General features: G+C 42.3%; 1 long non-coding RNA gene across 1 annotated transcript in view; it reads left to right on the forward strand.

Moving 5' to 3' along the window:
- Positions 1-294: 294 nt before the first annotated feature.
- The window catches only part of LOC124281262, a 23245-nt gene continuing 9281 nt past the window's right edge, over positions 295-14258 (forward strand). The window contains exons 1-2 of the long non-coding RNA XR_006899885.1: positions 295-370; positions 3451-3454. This is a non-coding gene — a long non-coding RNA (uncharacterized LOC124281262). The remainder of the gene's footprint in view (positions 371-3450; positions 3455-14258) is intronic.

Here is a 14258-nt window from a genome sequence, read left to right on the forward strand (position 1 = left end):
CACTCGTTTCGTATAATTCGTATGTAATGAGACCTCGTGTAGTATTCTCTATTTACCTATCGTCAAAACATTGAAAAAATACAAAGTTATTATTTCAAAATATATCTTCGTGTTAGCAAACTGTATCATCAAATATTGTACTATGTGAAACAGGTAGAAGCTATCTTTGTGTACAGTATTTCACCCGTTGTATAAAGTACTGGTGTAGACTCCTAAATATGGAAAGTTATCGTATTCTAAAGGCATGCTATGAAATGTTAAAACCATTCGGCGACAATGGTGGTCGCCATTGGCATCCCATGTACGTTTACTTTTATTTCACTCTGGATTTTCTTTGTGTGGTTATCGCAAGATTGTGGAGATGTAACAAGTTTTATAAGTGTTTTAAACAGAGATGTAAAGATATAGATATACAGATTTGGTATGCAAAAATCACTTCTTCATCATTCTTAAATCATTACTCGTCATATAAAATCTGTACTTGAACCGGAAAAATATATATCAGAGTTTTGCTATGATAAAGATCTCTTACGAGTTTTATTTAAATTCAGATGCATGAGTACTAAACTTAAAATTCAACACAACCGTTTTAATATGGTAAATGCTGATTACACTAAATGTGATAATTGTAATTGTAATTTGATACAAGATGAGTATCATTTCTTATTCGTATGTCCATTTTATTCACAACGCTCTTTGTACATTACTGATTTTATATTATAATTCCAACCAGATCAAAGTTTACTCAGCTGCTTTCAACAAAGAATGTAAAACTCCTAAACAATATTGCAATTTATCTTAAACTATATTTACCTGTATCAATTGTAAATTGTTCGCCTGACCATGTGCTATATTTTGCTTTATTGAATTGTACTTTTGGTCATGGCCATAAATACTGAATAAAGCTCTTCCTCTATACTTGTGTTATATATACAACGCCGATATGTGAATCCCATGATGGTCAGGCGGCCCTGATTGTACAACCTATACTTGTATATACACAACGCCGATATGTGAATCCCATGGTCAGGTGGCCCAGGATTGTACAACCTATACTTGTATATACACAACGCCGATATGTGAATCCCATGGTCAGGTGGCCCAGGATTGTACAACCTATACTTGTATATACACAACGCCGATATGTGAATCCCATGGTCAGGCAGCCCTGGATTGTAATAACCTATACTTGTATATACACAACGCCGATATGTGAATCCCATGGTCAGGCGGCCCTGGATTGTACAACCTATACTTGTATATACACAACGCCGATATGTGAATCCCATGGTCAGGTGGCCCAGGATTGTACAACCTATACTTGTATATACACAGCGCCGATATGTGAATCCCATGGTCAGGCGGCCCAGGATTGTACAACCTTATATTTGTATATACACAACGCCGATATGTGAATCCCATGGTCAGGCGGCCCAGGATTGTACAACCCATACTTGTATATACACAACGCCGGATATGTGAATCCCATGGTCAGGTGGCCCAGGATTGTACAACCTATACTTGTATATACACAACGCCGATATGTGAAACCCAAGGTCAGGGCGGCCCAGGATTGTACAACCTATACTTTAGATATACACAACGCCGATATGTGAATCCTATGGTCAGGTGGCCCTGGATTGTAAACCTATATCGTGCCTTTTTTTCTCTTCAGGAGTGAGTGAGTGAGTGAGTTTAGTTTTACGCCGCACTCCAGCAATATTCCAGCTATATGGCGGCGGTGGTCTGTAAAATAATCGAGTCTGACCAGACAATCCATGGATCAACAGCATGAGCATCGATCTGCGCAATTGGGAACCGATGACATTGTGTCAACCAAGTCAGCGAAACTGACCAATCCGATCCCAAGTTAGTCGCCTCTTACGACAAGATAGTCGCCTTTTTATGGCAAGCACATGGGTTGCTGAAGACCTATTCTACCCTGGATCGTCACGGGTCTCTTCAAGAAGAGACCCAGGTATGTGTGCGGTATCTATGACACATGCATGGTTACCGGGCGTCAAATGTGCAACTTCTCCACTGCTCGTGTATCAGGTGGTGTCGCTTTGTTCGTGGCAGGGATGTTTGTGGTATGTTTGGTGTCCAATACATAACGTCGACACCTCTGAGGAACGTATTGTACAGAGCACTGCGTCTAAAGAGCCAAAACGCTTATAACGAACTGACGGATATAGCGAACTGTTTTACCTACCACAAACTGGCACATATATTGTCTCGGTTTTGAAGTAGCATTTCGTCATTACAAATACTGTTATAACGAATCAGAAGTTGCTGTCCTTGGGAATTCGTATTACATGTAGCTTACTGGATAGAGTATCAGAATCGGTCCCTTTGTTCTAACTGTGATCACGGATTGCTTGTCTTATCTCCTTCGTGACTCAATGAACACTTCAGTGACTTCAATGAACACTTCGTGACCCAATGAACACTTCGTGACCCAATGAACACTTCGTGACTCAATGAACACTTTGTGACGTCTCTGGTATGCCAGTTGAGGCGCTGGGCGTGATTACGTCTGTTGTGCTATTTACCGCAGTACCTCCAGGGTTCTCCTCCTGACTTGACAAGATGGAAGCACAATGGTGCGAGTGGTAGGCAATCTGCCTATCACGCTGAAGGCCCGGGTTCGATCCCCGATGGAGGCACCTAGGTTCGGATCCCAAAGGTGGGCACATTGCGTGTTGTATTCTTGGACAAGATACGTAGATGCACATTGTCCTCAGGTACCCGTGAGGATGTGCTGGCAATGTGAGGGTTTAGTTCATTGTGCCAAACAGGCAGCATGGCTGTTTGTCTCCAGGGAGTTGAAAAAGTATCGAAAAGTATGATAGTGTCCTATGACCTGATATAGTAATGTACGTAGTACCGTGAGCTATAAGCAATGTGCCTGGATATGAGCGCCATAAAAGTGGACTATTACTATTACTACAAGATGCATGAGAAATTGCATCTGGATTGTCTTTACTAATATTATCATATTGTTCCATTATTTGTTTGAAAATGTTTCAACAAGAGTTGTAAAGCTGTTTACAGTTGTGTCCTTAGCATCATTGATTGGTTGCTTTGAGATACAGAAGCCCACAATGCAATACGAAATTCTGCAAATATGGTCGTACATACCAACGATAACATAATTATCTGCTTTGGCTCCACCACTGAACACTCTGCATCATAACTGCTAGTGTTCCCGACAGGTCAGGCTGATGATGAAGTCGGATATGTAGCTCGGGACTCTACCTTTTATAATTATGGACTGCTGTTTGTCGCTTGCTTACACGAAACACTCGAGGGCTGGTGGATACTTTATGTGTCGCCGACCTGGGGACCAGAATCTGCATGATATCCTTCACCCCTCTTTAGATTCCAATGCATAGAGGACAGTTTAAAGCCGATGCGGAATGTCAAGACGTGTACCACAGCAAACATTAGACTCGTCCAGGTGCATATCCATCTCCACGCTACATTGTCATTATACAGGATCACTTCAATGATAGATGTTTTGCGGTGGAATGAAAACAAAAATTCTAATTATTTAATCCAAAATTCTATTTCCCCACAATTGTAAAATTTATATATACACTAACGAATGCAAGATACTGTACGAAAAGGATTCACGCCCGCGCAGAGGTCCGATTATGACCAAAGCATCTCAAACACGTCAAAGGTATCAAACATCTACCACACAGAAGGTCCGTTCGACGCAACCAATCTAACAATTCTAACACTAATCTCCTGAATTCTCCAACACCAATCTCCTAAGCACTCTCATTTAACACCATCTCCAAAAGTATCACGAAATACGTTTATGCCAACAAAACATTCATTCATGGAATCTCGTGTAGTAGTTGCTTTCTGCGAAGCGTTGTTGTTCGCGCACATGTACAACACATTGTCCGAGGAACAAAACAAAACATCCATAGCATAACTGAAACAATCCCAAACGCAACTGTTCTATAACCCTCATCCGAGAAATTATGCTCTATCTGGTGTCCGCCCGGTCGCAGTGTTTCCGGACATTCCATGAACTTGTTCTTCGAGTCCATTTCCTCTCCATGATAGACTCCCCTGTTCATCATTATGTTCTGCTGATATCCATGAATCATGAATCACCAAAATGAAAAATGCACATTTCAATAAACAACACATCCTGTTTCTTGACCCTCGAAAATAGTCATTTGGTACATCCTAATTCGAATCTTCCAAAATCTTCCAAATTCAATCCTCCTCCGACGATCCATGCTCCAGACGAGCGATCCATCCTCCAGACGACGAACGATCCATCTTCCAGACGAACGACGAAGCGATCCATCCTCCAGACTGAACGATCCATGTTCAAGACGGCGACGATCCCGTTCCCACTGCTTTGCATGAACATATCTCGCCCGGAACCTCCACATGACTGATCCTGCTTAATGTTCTTCTCAAGTCATCCTCCTCCGCGTTCCACTCCGAGTGGACATACCTTCATCACAGGTCTCATCAGCGTAAGTTTTCTCTCCCCATCTTTACTTGTACCCTCGAGGACATGGCGTCCATCCCTCGCCTGGATATGTGTTGACGATTCTCCCAAAGGCCAGCTTCCACGTGGAGAATCTGGTGAAACTACGATGACGCCATCATTGCACCTTCAGATTGCGGTTAGCCTCTCTCCACTTCTTTCCCTGACTTGAAGAGGTTGGTGGTAGCTCCCTCAACCACCTTCCTCAGAAGTGCCCCTCATCAGTTCCTGTATTCGTCTCCATCGTTTTCTGGGGTTGGTGGTATGGCGTAGTGACTCACCACCGCCTTGAGCTCCTGGGAGCAACCGTTCCACTGACTCTGGCTCGCATGCATAAGAATATTTGGGGTTAACGGTACATCATCTTTAGCAGTTAGCACTTTGATAAGTGAGGGGACGATAATTTATGAGTGCTTCTGCGGCAGTAAATGCTGTTGTTAGCTCTTCTCATCCCGTGACATCGCCTTTGTACCCGTGAATGGCAAAAGATAGCTCTCTTTTAGCTGACTTCCACCATGTATTTCAAATACACCACCAAAATGTGGTATGAGGAGGGTTGAATCTCCAGACGACTCTCACATTAGCCGCGATGATCTCGAAGTTGCAATCAAGTTGTTCAACCAGACTCTCTCAATTCCTTCACAGCTCTTACAAAGTTAAGCTCTGTTATCGGATACGACTTCTTTGGCATTCCTCGTCTATTTGTCATGCGGAAGAAAGCATTCAAAAACGAGTCACTATCGAGACCATATGACATGTTTCCAGATGTACAGCCCTAGTGGACATACACGTGAAAGACACAAATGTCGTTTTGTCTCTTTCTTTGACCTCCCTTGGATAGTCTGCAAAAGGCCCTGCATAGTCCACTCCAACATGAGTAAATGTTCTCAGTGAATAGCTAACTCTCAGCTTTGGAAGTGGAGCCGCTAATTCGAGGTCTCGGTTGAGCTTTTGTCTCCGACAAAAGGCACATTCTGTCTCCCATGCTCGAATCTCTTCCCGAGCAGCAATGACCCAGTATCTTGAGGATAGAGCAGCTGAAAGTTTGATTAGTACCTACTGCATGTTTACCAGCTTCGTGGTAATGTTTCAACAAGTTTCCTAGACCCAGTTCTCCATGAGGGAAGATTATTGGAACTCGTGTTCCCAAGACAAGCAGTCAGCATATCTCAGTCTGCCACCGTACCCTAATTAGTCCCTCTTCATCGATTATTGGCTGAAGTCCAATGAGTTTGCTGTCTGTCTTTGGAAGTTGCTTTCTTTTTGTAGTGCGAGAAAACTCTTTTGCAAACTCCTGTTGCGTCTGGATCGATTGATTCTCATTTCAGCATCTTCGATTTCGTCAACTTCCAAATTACCCATGTGCCGTATTCTTGGTGCAATACGATGCATTGGTCCTGAAATCTGCATGCTGCAAGCACATATTATTCTAGTCAACCTCTTCCAGTCAGAGTATCTGGAAGGATAGAAGACGCTACGTAATCCTCACCTTCAGACATTAGTGTAACAACTTCCCTCTTTTCTGGACAGCTTCTTCATTTTCTGAAGTTGCACTATCACTTTGAAATCCAAACGGCTTGTTCTCAATTTCATTCACTTTCTGTGAGTTTCAGAAATGCGCACAGTCCTGTCAGCCATGCTACATCAGCTGTTCTTCACTGATGTACCCTGGTAAAGTATACCTGCAGGATTTCAAACCGAGATGGAACATATTTCCACTGGATAAGGAACTGGTGTGTTCTCCTGGATATAACCACTGCGATTTGCCACAAAAGACTTTGTAATTTCTACTCTGGCTTTTTATCCAACATAACACATTCAAACTGTCACACCAAAATATGTGTTGACAGTGGACATTTCTAATACCTTTGCTGAAGCAACAAAGCAATTTCTACCCTGCGACTGCTGCCATCAGTTCCATTCTTTGGAATGCTTACGAGATTGAAGAGGAGCAACCCTGCTTTTTGGAGGCACCAAACGACTGACCACTTCCCACTCTGGTAAGTTATAGACTGCATATATTGTTGCCTCCATATGCATCTTGTTGATGCATCTGCAAAATACATGAAATGTTTTTGTTTTCTATTTTCAGGAATTTGATTCTCAAAGCACCGTGGTTACTCTGATATTGCATAACTCTTTAACCTCATTTACCCATTTTAAAAGTTCTATGATTCAGTTCTGGATCAAGCTCTTCATCCCATCCGAAACCTGATATCCATATCTCTTGAATCATCAATTTCCCCACAATGGTGAAAAGGTGTCAAGAGGAATCAAGCGGATCAAAAGATCCTTACCAATCTCAATTGAGAGCGCATTTCGTTTGGTCATTCTCACAATGTCTTCTGTAGGAACATTCATACAGAAACTATGAACTCATCATCATTTGCAATCCACACTAAGACCTAGTGTTTTCACTGAAGGCAATTCATTTTGTTTATGTTTACCAATATTCTGTGCCCTAGATTTTAACGGGATTCCATCAGGATGATATCCACGGAATTCTAGTCAGCCATTTTCTAGCGTTCATACCTTGTTTGTGCGCTTATAGCTCACTCAGCTGATTGTACAGCTGGCTCTATCCCAGTCATGTCATCTTCTACTGAATCCATAATTATCGTCCATATAGGTGGAAGCTTACTACAGTCCTCAACAGCAAGTGGATATTCATTCTGATGTGCTTTTGCATGTTCTTGTGAAATGTATTGCGCTAAGAATGAGTGAACAATTCAAACCGAACAACAATCTTGTTAAACTCATACACCTGTGGTTCTTCATTTGAATTCATGGATCCGCCACAGAAACCTGTGGTATTTACAATCTTCAGGTTTCACTTCAATTTGTAGGTACATCTCCGAGATGTCACAAAGACAAGTTAACTATGGGTTAAGCTTCCCAAATCGCAGCAAGATTTCAAAAAGATCATTCTGCAACTTCGGTCCTTGATGTATTATGTCATTGAGTGAAACACCCTGACGCTTTGCAGAAGCATCGAATACAATGCGTACTTTGGTTGTAGCTCTGTTCGATGCAGAACTACTGGAAAATGAGGTAGAAACCATTTACCATTTTCCAATGACGATACTCCATGAATGTATCCCTTTTGCAATATATTGGTCTAGAACTGTATACAGCCCAGCCATCTCTTTGTCCTTCTGGACAGTTTCTTTCAGTGCTATACATCGATTGACAGCCATCTTATAGTTATCTGGTAACATCTGTGTAGTCATATCTCCAAGGTATACTCCCACTTGGTAGTGACCATTGTTGTACTGAAGTGCCCATGAACTTTTCAACTGCAGACAATTCATCATCATTGTAGTCAATCCATGTGTGCTACACGAAACGTTCTCTACTTCCCAGAACCTGTGCACCAATGCGTTTTAGATTCTGCAATTCTGTCCTATTGTTGTTTATCAATGAAAAATGTATTTGCAAATGTTTTTCATTTTGCACCATGAACACATCCTATGCACATGTCCACCCAAGAGGTTAGCCAGAAGCCCTCGTAATAGGTTCTCCCTTGACCACCACCTACTCTTCATATTATAGGTCAATGTAGTCCGAAGTGCCTACGAGACATCATCAACCACAGTACGAGAACCAAGTTTTGGAAATTTGATGCGATTCAAATGTTTCCATTTATGTCCATGTTTCTCCCCAGTCTACTACTTGCATTTTTGCCAGTAAAACTTCATTGCTTGTAAAGAGCTGACATTGATCCATCAACTGAAAACTCAATCACGCTGAGACACAAAATTAACAGTCGCTGATTCAAAACTTCCCTTTCTACCTAGTTTAAGAACATCTACCACACCTTCTTGATAATGTGTCCTTGTAACCCAAGTCTCTGCAGCTATATCTTCATTTATGTATGTCATGCGTACTTGCATCATCTAAGAGAGCATTGACTGTAATCCCGCGATGTCCATTTGTGAGCAACTACTAGACAGTTCTCCAATGCTGTGTATGACATGTCACACCTAGAAGTAGACACTTGTTGGTTGTTTGTTGTTTCATCTACTGGATTCAGGGAGCGACTTTTGCAACCATCTGTCCAGTCCCTACTTCTTCCTATCAGTAGTCAAGCAAGCGATTGTGATTTTGCTGAACAACCACCTATCCCACATTCTACTAAAACCTAGCGCAACTCCTACCACAGTGAGTTCGGAGCCTAGATTAGAACGGTGCTAAAAGATTCAACATCTTTTGCAACCTCCCACCTCCTACTAACGCTCAATGCTTTGAACTTTGTGCACTTCGACATCTCAAGGAGGTAACTCCGGGCACATTTGACATGGACCCACTTGACTTTTATTCTCTTTATTGCCAAAAGAAAGTCCCATTTTTACTCCCGATGTTTTACGTTCATAGCGACCTCTGCTTTTCAGCGTTAAACCCCATTTATGAGCTTCACTGGCAATGACCTGAAACTCCGCGATTCTTGCCAGAATCCATTCCCTAAGGACTTCAACAGATTCTTCGTCTCTGGGTCTCAAAAATCCACCTCTGATATTGGTTGTATTACCATGGATTCTGCTAATTTTTTAGGTAATTGTGAAAGTATAAGGTCCCATCACCCAACTCTTCTTGAATCTCTTATTCGATTCTTAAGGTTTGCCACTAAAATATCAAGCAAGTCACCTGCCAAACTCTCTCCTAAGTCCCTGGCATTACCTGCCCCTAATTGGTTTTGAACTTTGTAACCCCTTTTAACTTCAAAGCAATGTTACGTCTTTTGCCACCATATTTGCGTCCAAGACGTTCTCCTATCGCGATGTCATCATGCCGCCACTTTTATGACCCAAACCCGCTATCACTTTCAATGCTTCTCCGGTAAGACATTGTCTTAACTGTAACAGTTGTAGGTTCGGGGTAATAAGCCGTCCACACAAGCTACAAATGCTGCTTTCCAATTCTCATACATTTTAATATCACCACCATTAAATGTGGGTATCGACACTCTTTAGAGCTCCTTTCCACATATCTACACCTCAAGCTCATTTGTGTTGTGACAGGATTCGTTCTTCTGCCGAACATCATATCGTGCTTCAGAGACTTTCAACCACATTCAACTTTGTCATCTAAACATTCGACTTTCTTCTCATGTTTTCCCGCATCACGTTCTTATTTATGGCCCGAATTCATCGTCTCACCGTCTGTTTGCATTTTTGTATTCTTATCAGATTGTAATACTTTTGTTTTGTCTGGATCTTGAGAATGCAATAGCATTGATAAACTACTGTTTCGTATGCTGCTTTCATGTAGGCAGCATCTGATCTGTCATCATTCAAATATGCTTTTGCGCCATTTTAACAACACATCTTCATTAATCCCTTCTTACGGACGCAAGTTCTTTGTAGACTTGACTTTTTGTTGTCAGCGTCAAGGCTATCTGAATATGCCTGCAGATCAAATCAACCATGATATTCACTGCCTTAAGGGTGAAGTGAACTTACCTTGTCAATTTCATCTCTAACCTCCGACGGAAGGAACATCAACTTGTTCACTGTTACAACTTAATTTACATTTTGTAAATGCAGTTTTCAGTTTGCTTGCTTTTGAGCTTTGAATTTCGATAATTTTGTCAAGCAATGGTCTGGTTTCGGAACCTTTTACCCTCGGAATCGTCGGAAGCTATTTTATCTTCTGATTTTCCTGGATACGTGATGATTGTAAAATCTGATCCGACTGTAGCTAACTCAACCCGTATGTAAACTAACCTTCCAATTTATCTAACCAGTATCTAATCTTGACCTGCAACTAAACTCACCTGCAACTAACCTTGCAACTAACCTTAACCTAACATAACTTGAACTCTAGTCCTGAATATAAATCACGTGCTTTATAATTTCATTTTGTTTCTTTTGGTGGAAAGTGGAATGGAAAACCAAAAATTCTAATGATGAATCCAAATTTTATTTCCTACAATTCTGTAATTTATATATATTTACCCAACAATGCAAGATACCGTACGAGATTCAATACCTTGCTGGAGGTCCGATTATGACCAAAGCATCTCAAACACGTCAAAATATCAAACATCTAACACACAGATGTCCGTTCGACGCAACCACCATCTTAACATTCTAACACTAACACTAATCTCTAATTCTCCAACACCAATCTCCTAACACTCTCATTTAACACCATCTCCAAAGTATCAATAATGAAATACGTTTATATAAATAAAATATCTATTCATGGAATTCGTGCAGTAGTTGTTTGCGAAGCGCGTTGTACCGCAAGCGTTGCAAGCAACATATTGTCCGAGAACAAAACAAAACGAACGAAGAAGGGATGGAATGAAAACTTAAAACGCAACTGTTCTATAACCTCGTCCGAGAACATGCTCATCTGCGTCTGCGGTCGCAGTGTTTCGGACATTCCATGAACTGTTCTTCAGTCCAATAGATATACCAGATTTGCCACATCGAAAGCCAAGAATGCATTCGTTACCCTTTTAAACTAAATATTAAGATAATAGGTGTTCAAGAGGCAAGCGACTTTCCCTGAACTGGACAGGAAACTCTACTGTTCTGATTACGGCATTGCCTTTATTCCTTTGACTCATCTAAAACACGCATCCGACTGGACTCAAGGCTTGACATTGATATTTAGGTACACCCTGGCTAATAAATCAATGAAGTTGACCACTGGGCTTTTCGTTCACGGTGATTCACGGGAATTCGGTTTGGAATGATATGTTATACAACGATTTACAAAATATCCAAACATTGAACATCTGTCACGTCAGATAAATTAGGGAGGTTAATCGAGTTTTCAAACCATTTTCGGTCGATGCTCTCCAAAGAAAAGAAAACTCGTTTAGGTGAAAACTGTCAATATATATATACGTGAAACTGGGTATTTCTATCTCTCTCGATATTATAGATGTGTTTCGTCGCTCAGGCCAACTGATCCTCAGCATCGCATGTTTGAGTAAAATGATACGGCAATCAACCCTAAGGACTGGCTACCACCTTACTACATCATCTAACACCAATTTCCAGGCACCATTGATGGCAGTGACGTGCGAACTGGGAGGCCGGTAGACTGCTTTTGGGTTGAAGGGACAGGTGCAAGTGGGGAGGCCATTAGCCGTCAGCTGGGGAGGGCACGTTCCGCTCTGCTTGAAGGTGTTCAGGAAGCGACATGGGTCCGTGTAAAGTGGCTGCGGGAGAATTCAGATTGCATCAGGGTCGCTGCTGGGGTACACCTTGCGCAACAAGTTTAGTCCACTCGATTTCAATCCTGGTATCCACGTACACATGACGTTCAACCTTATGAACGCCTTGTACAAGCATTCAAGAGTCAGTCATTAACATTCGGCTCGGTCATGTTAGATCGAGGTTTGATCGCTGGTAACAGCCCAGCGTCTCACCTATATATTTTACTTCTACCTAATGTAGACAAACTCAATCAAGTAGTAGATGAAGAAGAATCGTCCACGTCAAGTATGTCCTAACAGGAAACTCCGTCCACGTCAAGTGTGTCCTAATAGAAAGCTCCGTCCACGCCTTCGGTGAGTCCCAAATATGGAAAACTCCTGTCCACCGCCCGGTGCATAGTCCTTAACAGGAAAGCTCCGTCCATCGTGCTCGGCGATGTCCGAAAGCAGCAAACTCTGGCCCTACGCCTGGCGTACGGTCCCTGTAACAGCTCCGTCCACGTCAAGTATGTCCAAGCAGCAAACTCCGTCCACGTCAAGTATGTCCTAACAGGAAACTACGTCCACGTCAAGTGTGTCCTAACGGAAGCTCCGTCCACGTCAAGTATGTCCAAGCAGCAAGCTCCGTCCACGTCAAGTATGTCCCCAACAGATACTCCGTCCACGTCAAGTATGTCCTAACAGGATACTCCGTCCACGGAATAGACAGTTCATCGAAGCACAACACAGACATGGACAGGGGGCCGAAGTTTTGACGTGTGAAACGTCACTGTTTGCCCGTAGCACCTCAACATCCACAGGATGCCATGACGAGTTGTGGCGACCGACATAAACCTCCCCACCGACCACGTCCATTATCAGGTCTATTTAATATGGCAGCGTATTTCGGTGCAGCTTCCTACCAACGCCCTTCCTACGGTGGTACCTTCCTGATAGACAAAAACTAAACAAATCTTGGACTGAATTACTGGATCGAAAACGTCAACTTACAATTTGCCTCATGTCCTTCGCCGATACGTTTTCCATCACCAGCGGTTGCAAACATCTTCAAAATCCACTAACGGTATTTATATTCTCTCCCAATTGTTCGGCATTATATACAACTTATATACTTAGAAACCCGCCATGTTTACAATCAAAAGTGTTCTCAAGCATCCCCTACTCTACTTGTAGAGTGTAGGTGTAATGTGAAAATGTTTTATTTTAATTCTTTGTGGTGGTGTCGTCGATAAGATTGCCATAATTACCCGGGAAATCATCGATAATATGTTGCCTTTCTAGCAAGTCCTAATACCAGCAGACGTTATAGTGTCACCTTTTGGAATTGTTTTCTAACACCTCAACTTTGTTAAAAGTCTCTGTTTCCCCATCGTCACAACCTATTTCAGCCCCTCAGTGTGTTGGGATTCCCGCGACCTGCAGGATTAGATACATTTCCCCTGAATCCTCACCAGTGTCGCTATCTAATCTTCGCGGATGATTCTTCGTGATACACACACGGTCCATAAGCAGTGGCCTTTAGTTATCATTACATTGCTGTTTACGCCATTTATTACCGATCGGCCTTAAAACGGCTTGGAATCTGCTTTACTTCATCTTCAGCACTTCAACATAAGTACCTCGTCATTACTTACCATGAGCCAAAAAGAAACCGGAAATAGGGCACCTTGGCGAACTCCTCCTTGCGCAGTTTCTTCTCCATGAGAACGTCCATAACGACGTGGCTCATCGAGATCGTGTGTGATTTCTCCTTCCATGGTTACAGCGATGTCTTCCCGGCACCGGCACGCGGTTAGCTGCATATCAAACTTCTTCACCGACATCCAGGAGTTACTGACACCTGACAAGCGAAATGCAACCGGAATTGTAATCTCCCGTTCAATACACAAACTAGTCCATGTAAATCATTTGACACACCCACAAGTCCTGTTGGATCGGTGATAGACTTAGACAAGTCCTGTTGGTCGGTGGCGACTCGCTAGACAAGTCCCTGTTGGTCTTGATATAGACTTAGACAAGTCCTGTTGGTCGGTGGTATAGACTTACCAGACAAGCCCTGTTGGCTTGGTTTAGACTCCAGACAAGTCCTGTTGGTCGCTATGGATTTAGACAAGTCCTGTTGGTCGAGTATAGACTCAGGACAAGTCCTGTTTGTCGGTATATAGACGTAGTCAAGTCCTTATTGGTCGGTATAGACGTAGACAAGTCCTGTTTAGTCGGTATAGATTCAGGACAAGTCCTGTTTGTCGGTATAGACTCAGACAAGTCCTGTTTGTTGGTATAGACTCAGACAAGCCCCATTATCACATCGATTCATGTCCTACAACAATCAAATTCAAGAGATAACAACGTATCAAAAAGGTGTCTTATAACTATGATTTAGAACCGTCAGTGTCGTATTTAACACCTGTTAAAACTACACGGCTTATCTAGCCAAGCTTGACATTACATAATCCCATACAATCGAATCATCTTAAGGGGTAAACTGACACCAGCCGGTTTGTACCACCGGCGAGTCCACTATGTCCTTCCAGTAAAGTATGAGACAGTTGTTTTACGCCGCTTTGT

This window comes from Haliotis rubra, unplaced genomic scaffold, assembly GCF_003918875.1.
Source record: "Haliotis rubra isolate DU_JTF1 unplaced genomic scaffold, ASM391887v1 Scf281, whole genome shotgun sequence".
Classification (NCBI taxonomy): domain Eukaryota; kingdom Metazoa; phylum Mollusca; class Gastropoda; order Lepetellida; family Haliotidae; genus Haliotis; species Haliotis rubra.